Genomic DNA, 13,318 nt, shown 5'->3' on the forward strand with positions numbered 1-13,318 from the left:
TGAGTTGGGAGACTCAAAGCATCTTATCTCCTTTTCCAAAACCACTTTCCTAGCTTCTCCCTTATGAACTCCAACAGGAACTGAACCGGAAATCCTCTAGCTCGCTTCAGAGCGGAATTAATAGATTCAGCGATGTTGCTTGTCTTTATGTTGTACCTATCCCCCTGAAAATAAACCCTAGACCATAGGCTGACGTTGGTATTCTCCAAATACGTTGCAAGGTCCGGGTTTGCACTCCGTATCTCAGCCATGTACCGGTCAATATCTGAAACCGTATGAGCATAAGCAGCACCTTTCACCAAGTACAAGAGATGTTTCCCTTTATACTTTTTGACAATGTTATCTTGAAGGTGATAATAACATATTCCTCGGGTTGCCCAAGGAAATACCTTATCACACGCACTTTTAATGGCTGTGTGCCGGTCGGAGACTATCACCAGAGGCTGCTCATCAGATACACAACTAGCCAATTTTGTGAAAAACCATTCCCAAGAAGGTTCATCTTCAGCATCTACGATCCCAAAAGCCAATGGAAATATCTGAAAATTCTCATCTTGTGCGGCTGCAACTAACATAATACCTCCATACTTTCCACTTAGGTGAGTCCCATCCACCACAATGACCCTTAAAACCTTTGATAGAAGCTCCAAAAGAGAGAAATATATACTTAAATCTATTGATAGAATCGAGTTCTATAGCCGTGATAGAATCGGGATTTTCTAAGGAGATTTGCTCGAGATATGATGGCAAACGCGAATACCCATCTTATTTTAATCCTCTCACCAATGTTTGTGCATATAAAAGTGATATGTATGAAGTGGTGTAATCAAGCGTCATGCCAAACATGTTCTTCATTTCATCAGTGATATGCTGCGGATTCAACCCATCAATGATTCCAACACGATCAATGAAAAGCCTACCAACATACTTCGGAGTACAGTGTCTCCGCTGAGCGAGTCGGTCTCCCACTGAGCATGTATATTTTTCCACATACTTTGTTACTCAAAACGTGTTTGTCCCATGTTTCACACTCGCTCTGACCTTCCATTGACAACCACAAACCGGACATGTTGTCACAAAAAGAGTTTTCGTTGACTTGTATATTCTGAAGGAGAACTTAAACCTCACTGCTGTCAACCGCAGCTCTGAAAGCAGTGCATCCTTGCTAACAAAACTCTGGTTGACATAGATATTGTTACCATTCGATCTTCCTCCTTCAATCATTTTGATATCTTCAAAACACATATCATCATCTTCCTCATCCTCATCTTCAACCTTTCCATAAACACTGTAATCCTCACCATTCTCGTCCGCTTCAGCAACAATAGAGATTCCAGCATCCTCCTCCCCATCGTCCTCCTCCCCATCATCATCCTCCCCATCATCCTCCTCCCCATCATGATTTTCATCTTCAACCAAATCATCATCATCATCTTCAAAACATTCACCAGCTTCATCATCTTCTTCCCTGAACTCTGAAACCGTTTCCACCTTGCTACGGCTTGATACACAAATCCGTACGTCATACGTTTTGGTTATCTCGAGCAAGTTTCGAACTTGTCTATCACTTGTAACATGAATAGGAGGGGTGTCTGGAGCCAGCATCATTTCTGCTGGTAATTAGTAGGTTATCTCCACCTATTATGTGCTCATGTCCAGGTTGAAATCTTCTTGAGCCATTGCAAGAAGTTCAGCATGTGTCGAACCTTCCCTCAAAAAAATGATTCTCGCTCCTTTGACATTATCAACCACAAAATCCCAACGGCAATCTTTCAACAACCATTCTCCATACACTGCATGTAACTGACGCATCATCTACAAAAATTCAAAATAAAACACATTAGTAAACATAGAGAAAATGAAAGTTTACTAAACATGGACGCAGACGACATACCAGAAAGTCGTCTGGAAGACTTAACAAGTAAGTCGTCCATCTTTGTTTGTTAAAAAACAAACTTTTGACGACTTACCAGTAAGTCGTCTAGGATAAATGGGTTAGTTTTGCATTTGACCGAATTGTGTCAGATATTTGACTTTTCCTGGATGACTTACCAGTAAGTCGTCTCTGCGTAAACAAAAATTTTAATATTTTATTAAAGCTAGACGACTTATTTGTAAGTCTTCTCAGGTTAGTTTGCAATTCGAAAAAGAAACTTAAATATTTAACTTTACCCAAACGATTTACTTGAAAGTCGTCCAGGTAGACGATGTACGAGAAAGTCGTCCGAGATAAGCAAGGTTTGACCAGAATCTAGGAAATAAATCTGGATGACTTTGCTTATCCTAGATGACATTCAGGTAAGTCGTCTGACTTGACGACTTCCGCGTAAGTCGTCTGACTTGACAACTTCCGCGTAAGTCGTCTGGGAAAAGTTAAATATTTAAGTTTTATTTTCCAATTACAAAAGTAACCTGAGACAACTTACAGATAAGTCGTCTAGCTTTAATAAAATATTGAATTTTTTGTGAACCCAGAGACGACTTACTGGTAAGTTGTCCAGGAAAAGTCAAATATCTGACACAATTCGGTCAAATGCAAAACTAACCCGTTTATCCTCAAGTTGTCTAGGGTATTCTCTAGATTTTCTTTTAACAAACAAAGATGACGACTTATAAGTAAGTCGTCCGTTTGAGCAGAAGACTTACCCGTAAGTCTTCTACAGCAAGACTACTTACGGGTAAGTCTTCTACGCAAACAGATATGGGAAAAAAATTCAAATTCATACCTTAAACAAGTGAGATGACTTCCTTAGCACACAGAGTCTTCTCCAACCATCCAGAATTTCAAACGAAAGTAACCCACCAAGAATAGTACGCTTGAATCGCTCTATCAACCATAAAAAAATTTGAATCAAAAGCTTGAGTTTTTGGATGAATATGGAGGCAAAGTGAAAGAGATCTTGTTTTTAGTTCATAACAAGTGAGAAAGATAGAGTGTAAATTGATTTTACGTGCATTAAGAGCTTCAAATTGGTTGTTCATGGTGGTTGGGGTATTGATGGCAATGACAGTCTTGTAAATACTTGAAGATGATGAGGTTGAGAGAGTAAAAAAACCATTTTCGGAAAAAAAAAATTTAATGGTATTTTCGTAAATAATGTAAACATGTGGGGGTGAATAGAACAAAACAAAACTAAAAAAAAAAAAGGTTAGTTTTGTGTTTAACTTTATGTTTTGAGTCAAATCTGCAAAAAACCCTAATTTTATATCCTAGTAATTATCAACTTTTGTAGACCTGTTTGGATGGTTTACTACATTTGGAACTTTAACACAGCATGTGGATGATCCTTATGAGGAGATTTTTGATGTACCTCTAACTAAAACTAATTTTAAGGATGAAAGTTAATTACTATTCTTAGTATAAGTAACTCATAAACATCAAATAAACTTCTATTTAAAATTAATATTCATCTTATATGTATGTCACCAACAATACTACAGAGTGGGTGTGAGTTGGAATGCGAAGCTTCAGGACAGCTTGCCCGATAATTGGATATATGAAGTTGGTGGTTGAATAAATACCATAAAACCATCTTACGTTAGCGTTTTTGGCGAGTAAGCTACATTGAGGAAGGTGAAATTTAAAGCATTTTAATATTACTGACATCTTTTGAACACAATCTAGTTTTTTTTGGTCAACCCTTTAACATAATTTAAAAAAGATTTAAATTGTTGTCAATGTTCAGGAAAAGTCATGTTCGCAGACGGAGGACAATGTGCTAAGTTCGAATTCGTTCCAACATGGATTCAATAGTTATGTTATAATTGATTAAATACCGTTTGTATATATGTTAAGTATTTAAGTTTTTGGAAGTGATTGTCCTTTTTAAAACCTCTTATTATATAAACTAACTTATAATATAACATATCTAAATTTTTGTTGAGTATATGATTTTACAATTTAACATATGTAAATTGAAATCTAATCATTTTCTACCTTTATAATAAATATCATGATGCCATAGTTATTTGCATGATAAAAATGGCCCATACCGGTATCACTGGTGAGACTAATTAACAAATTAAATCACTCGAACTTTGATAGAACAGATTAATTAACTTTATACTACTAAACATACATGATATACACATACATGATATGAACATAATATGATTTTTCTTGAATTTTATTATCATATTTTACGTTATATACTAGGTGTCATATGAGATGTATAACAAAACACGTAATATACAAATAATAAAAACAACTCTTCATGAAGAATCATAGAAATGTAAACATCAAACTAAGTGGATAATAGTGAATCTGATACAAACATCTGAATTCTGCATATCAACATGCATGAATTATTTATTGCATACATATATATGATTTAACTTTAAACATCAATGTATAGTGCCACAAATGTTGAATCATAAAACTGTATTTATCAAAATTACGAATCATTGTGCCGTCCACCTAGTACTAACATATAAATAAAAACATATGCACGTATCAAATGCAATATATATAATAAGACAAAAAAAAAGAAGAAAATTTGAATTATGCTTTAAAATAAATATTCTATGAATGCAACTATTGTAATTGTTATGTATATCGTGCTCGACAACCACGTTAAAACAATTTAGATCAAACTTTTTAGAAGAAAAAAATGTTTGACATAAAATACTTACAAAAACATTTACAAAATATCAAATTTTAAAGTTAACAAATATTAATTTTTGCACTTGGACAAACCCATAGTTAGTATTAAAAAAAAGAATCTATTGAGAGAATTTTGAATTACAGATTTAATAAATAAATTTATGATAAGTGCTTAGTGAATATTAATTTTTAAAATTCAAATGTATTCATATATGCCATAAGTATAATATTCAAATTTTAATTTCTAACTGATTATGGGTATCCTGATTTTTAAAAGAAATTTGACTTTTAAGAAAACTAACTAGATTTTGATCTGCGCTTCAGAAGCGCGGATATTTTTTTGTGACTGTAAACTCAAATATTAAATAAATTTATATTTATTATTAGATATCTAAAATATTTAAAAGCTGTTCTATTATTATTATTTCAGTCCGGTACAATATTTTCATTGAGTTTTCACATCCGAATCAGACTTGTGGTCGAATCGTAAGATCTAGTAACTCATATATAGTGGGATAGAATATACTAAAATGAATATAGTAAAAGTATCTGAAAATCAAAAAGACCGTTATTAACCCACTGAGAAAAATATAATTTGTTTTTTATTTTATAAATTTTTGATATATTAATATACATTTGACTTGTATAAGAAATTTTTTCTGACAAATATTGTTAAGTCTATTTATAAATATATTAATTATCAATATACCAAAATAGTGAAGCAAGTATTATTTTTTTTTCCTTTTTTAATTTTCTATCAAACTATTATCAATTTTTTCTTAAAAAAAAATCAGTTTGTGACAGATATTTTATTAGGGTTTTTGCCAAAACTAACCCACAACTTGATTTTAACCCCAAACCTATACCCAAACTTGAATCAAATGCAAAACTAACCTAAAAGCCTAGTGAAATTACAGCTCAGCCCCTTCTGACCAAACAAAAAAACAGAAGCCATTTTTACGAATATAGCCCAAGTAAATCGTCTGAGTCGTCTGAGATGTTGGAAGTCGTCTGAACGACTGAAGTGTAAGTCGTCTGGTACCAGTTTATTTTAAAAATAATTTATAAATCTTGTAAGAAAATATTTTGATGCGTGAAAAATAAAAATTAAGTAATTATAAACAGTTTTAAATGATATAAATTAAGATATGATAAAATTGATTTGTTTTGAAGATAGATGAGTGGAAGTAGTGAATCATGATATTCTTTGGTTTAGGAGTTTGGCAAACATATGTTGTAGTATTGTATGTATTGTTAGGGTTAGATTTTGGAAAACTAAAATATTTTTTTCAGAAATTAGTTTTCACTTATATGTGTTTATTTCTGTGTATAGTAAACATTTTTCAAGTTTGATTTGATTTTATGAAGTGTTTAATTAGATAATTAAGTTTAGGGGTTATGTTTAGGGTGTGGACGACTTATATTTCAGTCGTCTGTTGAATAATTTACTCGGACGACGTATATTTCAGTCGTCCACATCGTACCGAACCTTTAATTTTACCAATGTACGTTTTAACCTAACCAGATCATTTACCGGACATATAAAAGCTAGTTTAGGGGTTATGTTTAGGGTCTAAAAGACTTACATTTCAGTCGTCTGGTGAAGAAATTAAAACAGACGACTTACATGTAAGTCGTCCAAATATTCCTGCCTAAATTTTTTTAAAAAAATTATTTTCCCGCTTAAATAATTTAAACCAGACGGCTTACTTGTAAGTCGTCTGGAAAGTCTTCTATTTTAGTTTCCCGCTAAAAATATTTAATTTCCCGCTAAAAATATTAAACTCTTTTGGACGACTTACATGTAAGTCGTCTGTTTTAATTTCTTCACCAGACGACTGAAATGTAAGTCGTCCAAGAAGTCGTCTGAGTCAAAAATATTTAACCTAATTGGATTTTTGGTCTCCCTATATAAAGAAAAGTTTACACATTCTCTCTCCTCCTCTCAAATGGCTGCAACAAAAATGTAATGTTCATCATTCTAAAACTCTCCAACCTCTCTCTAATCTCTTTGACTTGAAAACACCAAACTTTATATGAATTTTTCAGTTTTGTCTCATGTATTTCTTACTAATCTATCTATTTTGCAGGTTTTTAATCAAATGGTACTCATCTTCCACTAATTTAAAGGTAGATCTATTAATTTTAGATATGTATTTTTGTGTGTTCTATAAATGTAGATTTATCTAATCTTCCACTCATTTTCTCTATTTTTAAGTCATTTAAACGTTTTTGGATATGCAAGTTTTTCAGATCTGGATTTGAAGTCCAGATGACTTCCATGAAGTCCAGACGACTTCGAGGAAGTCGTCTGGACTTCCAGGAAGTCGTCTGGACTTCCAGGAAGTCGTCTGGACTTCCAAGAAGTCGTCTGGACTTCCAGGAAGTCGTCTGGACTTCCAGAAAGTCGTCTGGACTTCCAGAAAGTCGTCTGGACTTCCAGGAAGTCGTCTGGACTTCCTGGAAGTCGTCTGGACTTCATGGAAGTCTTCTGACGAAGTTTCCCTTTCATAATAGATCTGAGCGTTTTGGTAAGTTCTTATGTCTGATTTTTCTTCATTTGGTAACTTTTTGTTGTATAAAGTTCTTACTTTTTTCCCAAACTAAAACTCTCCAAACCCACTCTAATCTCTTTGACTTGAAAACACCAAACTTTATATGAATTTTTCAGTTTTATCTCATGTCTTTCTTACTAATCTATCTTTTTTGCAGGTTTTTAATTAGATGGTACTCATCTTCCACTAATTTAAAGGTAGATCTATTATTTTTAGATATGTATTTTTGTGTGTTCTGTAAAGGTAGATTTATCTAATCTTACTTATTTTTTCTGTTTTAAAGCCATTTGAACGTTTTTGGATATGCAGGTTTTTCAGATCTGGATTTGATATGCAGGTTTTTCAGATCGGGAAGACTTCTGGGACGACTTACCTGTTAGTCGTCTGGAAGTCGTCTGGACTTCTTGGAAGTCTTCTGACAAAGTCGTCTGGACTTCCTGGAAGTCGTCTGGACTTCCTAAAAGTCGTCTGGAAGTCGTCTGGACTTCCTAAAAGTCTTCTGACAAAGTCGTCTGAACTTCCTGGAAGTCGTCTGGACTTCCTAAAAGTCGTCTGGACTTCCTGGAAGTCTTCTGACAAAGTTTTCTTCCATATCAAGTGGAGTCCAAGCTTGTCTTTGTAGAGGAATGATCTATAATAGTTTTGTTTGTGGTCTGTTTTGTGAATTGCATGTCTACTGTTGGGGTCAAAAACGGTTACGGCGGAATTATCACCCGAAAATCCTCGGAGATCGTATTTCCGAAAAAGATAGTAAAAGAAGAGATGTAATTTTCGTAAAAATAACCTATACGAGGTTTTTACGAAGAAGTATCCTTTGGGATTCAAACCGAACAAACCAAGCTCGGTCGCTACGTATACGCGCCGTCCGGTCGCTACGTAGCAACCAAACCCAAGCCAAGCTCGGTCGCTACGTAGCGACCGAGCGATCGTCCCGCTCGGTCGCTACGTAGCGACCGAGCTCGAGCCAAAACTCGGTCGCTACGTAGCGACCGAGCGATCGTCCCGCTCGGTCGCTACGTAGCGACCGAGCTCAAGCCAAAGCTCAATCGCTACGTAGCGACCGAGCACTCGTCTCGCTCGGTCGCTACGTAGCGACCGGGTTCGAGCCAAAGTTCGGTCGCTGTGTAGCGATTGAACCTTTCCGAACATCGATACGACACCAGTCCTTGCATTCTCGTCAAACCTTCGAATGCTATCTCCCGAAGACCGTAGCAAGCTCAGTCCATGTTTCCCGCTATTCTATATTCTAATTCGTTAATCAAACTTCGCGGATTAGAAATCGCAGAAAACTAGTAGTAAACGTGTCGAGTCGGAAGACGGCCCAAAGGGACCTAAAACACGACTCGAGGCCCATCCAATGATTTTTCCTAACCAAAAGCCCGTGAACCACAGCATGGTTCACGCTTGGCCCACGAGGAAGGATAAATGTCAAGTTTCCGCGGATAAATACGGAAGTTTTGAAGATAATTGTGAAGATCGGGAAAAATGGAATATCTCCATTTTTATGCTATGACGGCTTAAGGGCAGAAGAGTAAAAGCGTAAACCGACCTTGGAGCTAGTATATAAGGAGTCCTAGGCGATGAGCAAATGGGAGAACTTTTTCAGAGCAAACTTAGCACTTAGAGCAATTTAGGCAATTTTCCGTTTTTGTTATTTCGAGCTGCGACTCAATTAGGTTTAGCCGTCTTAGGGTTGCTAGAACTAGGAATCTCGCCGACAGCTCTCGAGCCCAGGCTTATACCTTGTTGTAACGCTCATACGCAGATTCGGAATAAGATCTACTTTGCTCTCTTTTCGATTTCTTATTTTTATCGTTGTTATTCTCGTGTTCTGATTGCTTGACGTGTGGTAATTAACAGATATCCGGGTCCTCTGGGAAATTAGGGTTTTCCTAGTTTCCTTATTTAAACGGAAATCGACAGTGTGAATTTCGGTTCCCACAGTTTGGCGCTAGAAGGAGGGGGACTTACGGATCAATCTAACCCGCAAAAGCCACACACAATCTGACATGTCAACCAACGACGCGGATAACGTGCAAACTCCTCTTAATGGAGGCAGCGGCACCGATCTCCACACTCCAGTAGCGGACGTATCCGCGGCCAACGCGCAAGCCAACGCCGCGACGCTCGAGGAGTTCAAAAAGATGTTCGCCACCTATGAGAAAAGGTCGGAAGAACAGGATAAGCTCGTGAATACCTTGACCAAACAGGTTGAAACCTTAACGGCAAGGACCCAAGCTATCCGTCCCCGCGGAACCACCAAAATCCGCGGGAAAAGGCTCGACTTCGCCACCCCACTCGATAGAACAGGACTCGCGCGGGAACGACCTTCCGGTCAAAACCCTAGCGAGAAATCTCCCGTCGAAAAGGGGAACCCTGAAAATCTTCCGCCCCCTGCAAAGGACTCGGAGGATAACGAAGCCGAACACATTGACCTGGATCCTAGCGATGTCTCCAACGACACCGACGAGGATGTCGACAGACATCCAAGAAGGACCAGAAGCCGATCCGCTCGGGAAGGCTCCCCGTTCGAAAAACCAATGACGGAAGAAGAAGAAGTCGCCTATTGGAACGAACAAGAGGAGCTGGCCGAAAGGCAAACCGAGCTCACTCGCAGTAAACGCCGACAGGCTCGGAAATCCACTGACGAGACATCGGATATCCGCGATCTTCGCGACTACATCACTAAGACTGCGGCAGAAGTGAGAGCCGTAAAGTCTCAAATCCATCATGCTACTAGTGCTGCCCCCGAGATCGATCGACTGCTGGAAGGAGCTCGAAAGACCCCCTTTACCAGTCGCATTTCGGACATGAGGGTGTCCGATCCGGGAAAGATCAAAGTACCGAAGTACGATGGTACGGCCGATCCAAAAGCGCACCTTCAGGCTTTCCACATCGCGATGGGAAGAGCAAGACTGAAGGACGGCGAAAAAGATGCCGGCTATTGCCGCCTGTTCGTCGAAAATCTCGAAGGAGCAGCGCTCGAATGGTTCGCACGCCTTCGTCGCAACACCATCGGGAGTTTTCGACAGCTCGCATCGGAATTCCTCAAACAGTACTCTGTATTCATAGACAGGGAAACCTCCGATGTTGACCTCTGGAGTCTCTCCCAGAGGGAAGACGAACCCCTCCGCGAGTTTATCAGTCGGTTCAAGCTGATAATGTCCAGGGTCAGCGGGATAAGCGACAAAGTGGCCATCGACGCGCTGAGAAAGACGCTCTGGTACAAGTCGAAATTCAGAAAATGGATAACTCTCGACAAACCGCGAACGATCCAGGACGCCCTCCACAAAGCAACGGACTACATCATAGTCGAGGAAGAAACTAAAGTCTTATCGCAAAAACATAAGCCGGCAAGACCATCCTCGAAAGACGCAGATCCGAAGGGGAAAAAGAAGAACTCTCGTAACGACAAGTACGTCCATCACGAGGGGGAAGATCTCCAAGGGGCGCATAACTATGCGATCAGTTCGGATCAAGGCCGGACCACGGGCAACACATGGACTCGCAATCAAGGGTATGACGAAAACACCTTCTGCGAGTTCCACCAATCCCGAGGACACTCCACGACCAATTGCAAAGTCTTGGGAGCAAGACTGGCCGCGAAGCTACTCGCTGGAGAGCTTTCGGAAGTAACTAGCGTCAAGGATCTCATCCTCGATTCTGATCGGCCTCCAAAGACGGATAGAAATCCGCCCGCTGAAAAATCCCCTCAACGAAACCATCCTGGGGATAAACGCGGTAGGAGGCCGGATGACAAAGGGAACGATAACAATCGTCGCAGAGTCAATATGATCATCGGAGGATCACAATACTGCGGCGATACCGTGTCGGCCATCAAGGCTTACCAACGGAAGGCAGAGTCAAGTGCAAATTGGCCTACATGGTCTCCTCCTCGAGACGGCCAAAGTTGCTCGATCACCTTCACGGAGGAAGAAGCCGGCGGTATCGACCAACCTCACTGCGACCCGCTCGTCATAGATCTCGTCATACGAGATTTAGAAGTCGGAAGGGTACTCGTCGACACGGGAAGCACGGTCAACGTAATCTTCCGCGACACTCTCAAGCGGATGAGTATCGAACTCGGAGAAGTAATTCCGACGCCAAAACCGCTCACGGTTTTTTCAGGCGAAGTGTCGATGACTCTCGGATCAATCCAATTGCCAGTCATGGCCAAGGAGATCACAAAAATCGTCGAATTCGCGGTAGTCGATCATCCCGCTATCTACAACGTGATCATGGGAACCCCATGGCTCAACGCCATGCAGGCAGTTCCGTCAACCTACCACCTGGGTCTCAAGTTCCCAACGCCGAGCGGAGTCGCGGCCATCTGGGGATGCCAAAAACAGTCGCGACTATGCTTCCTCGCGGAGCATAAGTTAAGGCAAATCACAGCTTCTACAAACGGCAAACGCGTGAAGATAGATCGATCTTCAGCCAAAAGCGCCCCGGGAGAAGACGAAGTAAAATCGTCTATCAACGCAAACGCATCGGACGTCGAAGCTCGACATAAATCCGAAGCCCACGCAACAACTCAACCGGAACATCCGGAAAATAGCGTCGACCCAGCCACGATCGACACGGTCAAGGCGGACATCGCGACATCTACCGCCGAGTAAGAACACTCGCGGCATGAAACAGAACTACGAGATGGCTTGATCCTCGAAAGGGGTACGTAGGCAGCTCGTCAAAAGACGAGTTCAGCTATCCCCCTCTCTAAAAGGGGGGGGGGGGAGTGGGTGCGTATACTCGTATGCTCCCACTTAGAAAAATCTTCATTATTGTAATCGAGTTTTTAGAAACTTCAAAAACTTTTACTACAATATACGTTGTCCTTTTTATCGAAAACGTTTACGCTTCAGTAAAACACAAAAGAAACTTTCAGGACACGCCTGAAAACGTTAAGACTCTTGTCTGCGGCCCCTTCCGGCCCAAAAATCGTAAAGATTATCATCTTTCAAACACACAAAAATACACGCATAATCCTCGAAATAACTGCGAGACGTCGCAAAAGTTAAAATTCGAGGACAATGCTAACAAATTGTCCGAACGCGACCACCAAAAACCTTACACCCCGTTCGTCGATTGGCCCCGACGAACACGCCAGCCGTCTTAAACAAACGCAATTCGATCACTCTTTTGATCTTTAAAAACGTCCAGCACAAGGACAAAAGCGCGCTACAACAAAAATCCGAAATTTTGGTTTAGCACTTCCAGTTGATTCTGAGAAGATGCTCGATTCGTACCATACAAGTCATATAAGCCGAGAACATATCGCGGACTTTAAATCGGTGCGAGTCAGGAAGAAATCGCAACAGGAAAAACGATAGCCGGCTAGTCACCGCACAAACCTTAACCGAAAGTAAACCTAGGTCTTGCCCTAAACCCAACGCTCTGGTCTCAAACATCTCAAGGCATGATATCTAAAAGATACGAGATCCTAAACCATGTCTCTCCGTTCATATCTCAATGTTCTCGAAAATCGTAAAGATAAGTAAATTTTTACGAAAATCACGAACGAACCAACAGATTGAACGTCTAATCAGAACTAAATACGAGACGACAACTCGTATTTACTTCAACCCTACTCAGGAAAACTCGAAACAAAACATTTATCATATAAATAAACCGCGTAAAGCGGCAAGGGATTCAAAGCCACCAACGGCCAGTCCCGGTAAATACAAATACGGCCATCTAGGCCTAAACGAAATCCAAATTCAAAGGGCCACACTCGGCCGAAAACAGATAAAAGGATAACTGATCCATCCCTCATAATCCAAAGTCAAAGTCCCCGGACAACGAAGCACCAAACGCATCCGCGGGACGATCCACTTCCTCGCCACCATCGGGAAAACCGGTCGGAACCTCCTCGGTATCAGGGGAAACCGGGATGGAATCCCAGAACCCTTGAATCCTCTCGTCAATCGGAGGGATAAGCGCCTCAGCATGGGCACGGTCACTCATCCCACTCTTCATCAAGCTCATTTCCTCTTCAAACACATAGTCATCGGCTCGCGTCCTCCAAAGACTTCCGACCGAACCGCGGCACTCGCGAAAGTCACCCACCGAGGTAAAGGCATTCTTGAGGTTCCCATACTCAACCTGGAACTGAGATGCACGAGTCTTCATCACCTCGACGATTTCTCTTTTGCCTTTCCTC

Source organism: Brassica napus, chromosome A5 (assembly GCF_020379485.1).
Source record: "Brassica napus cultivar Da-Ae chromosome A5, Da-Ae, whole genome shotgun sequence".
Lineage (NCBI taxonomy): Eukaryota > Viridiplantae > Streptophyta > Magnoliopsida > Brassicales > Brassicaceae > Brassica > Brassica napus.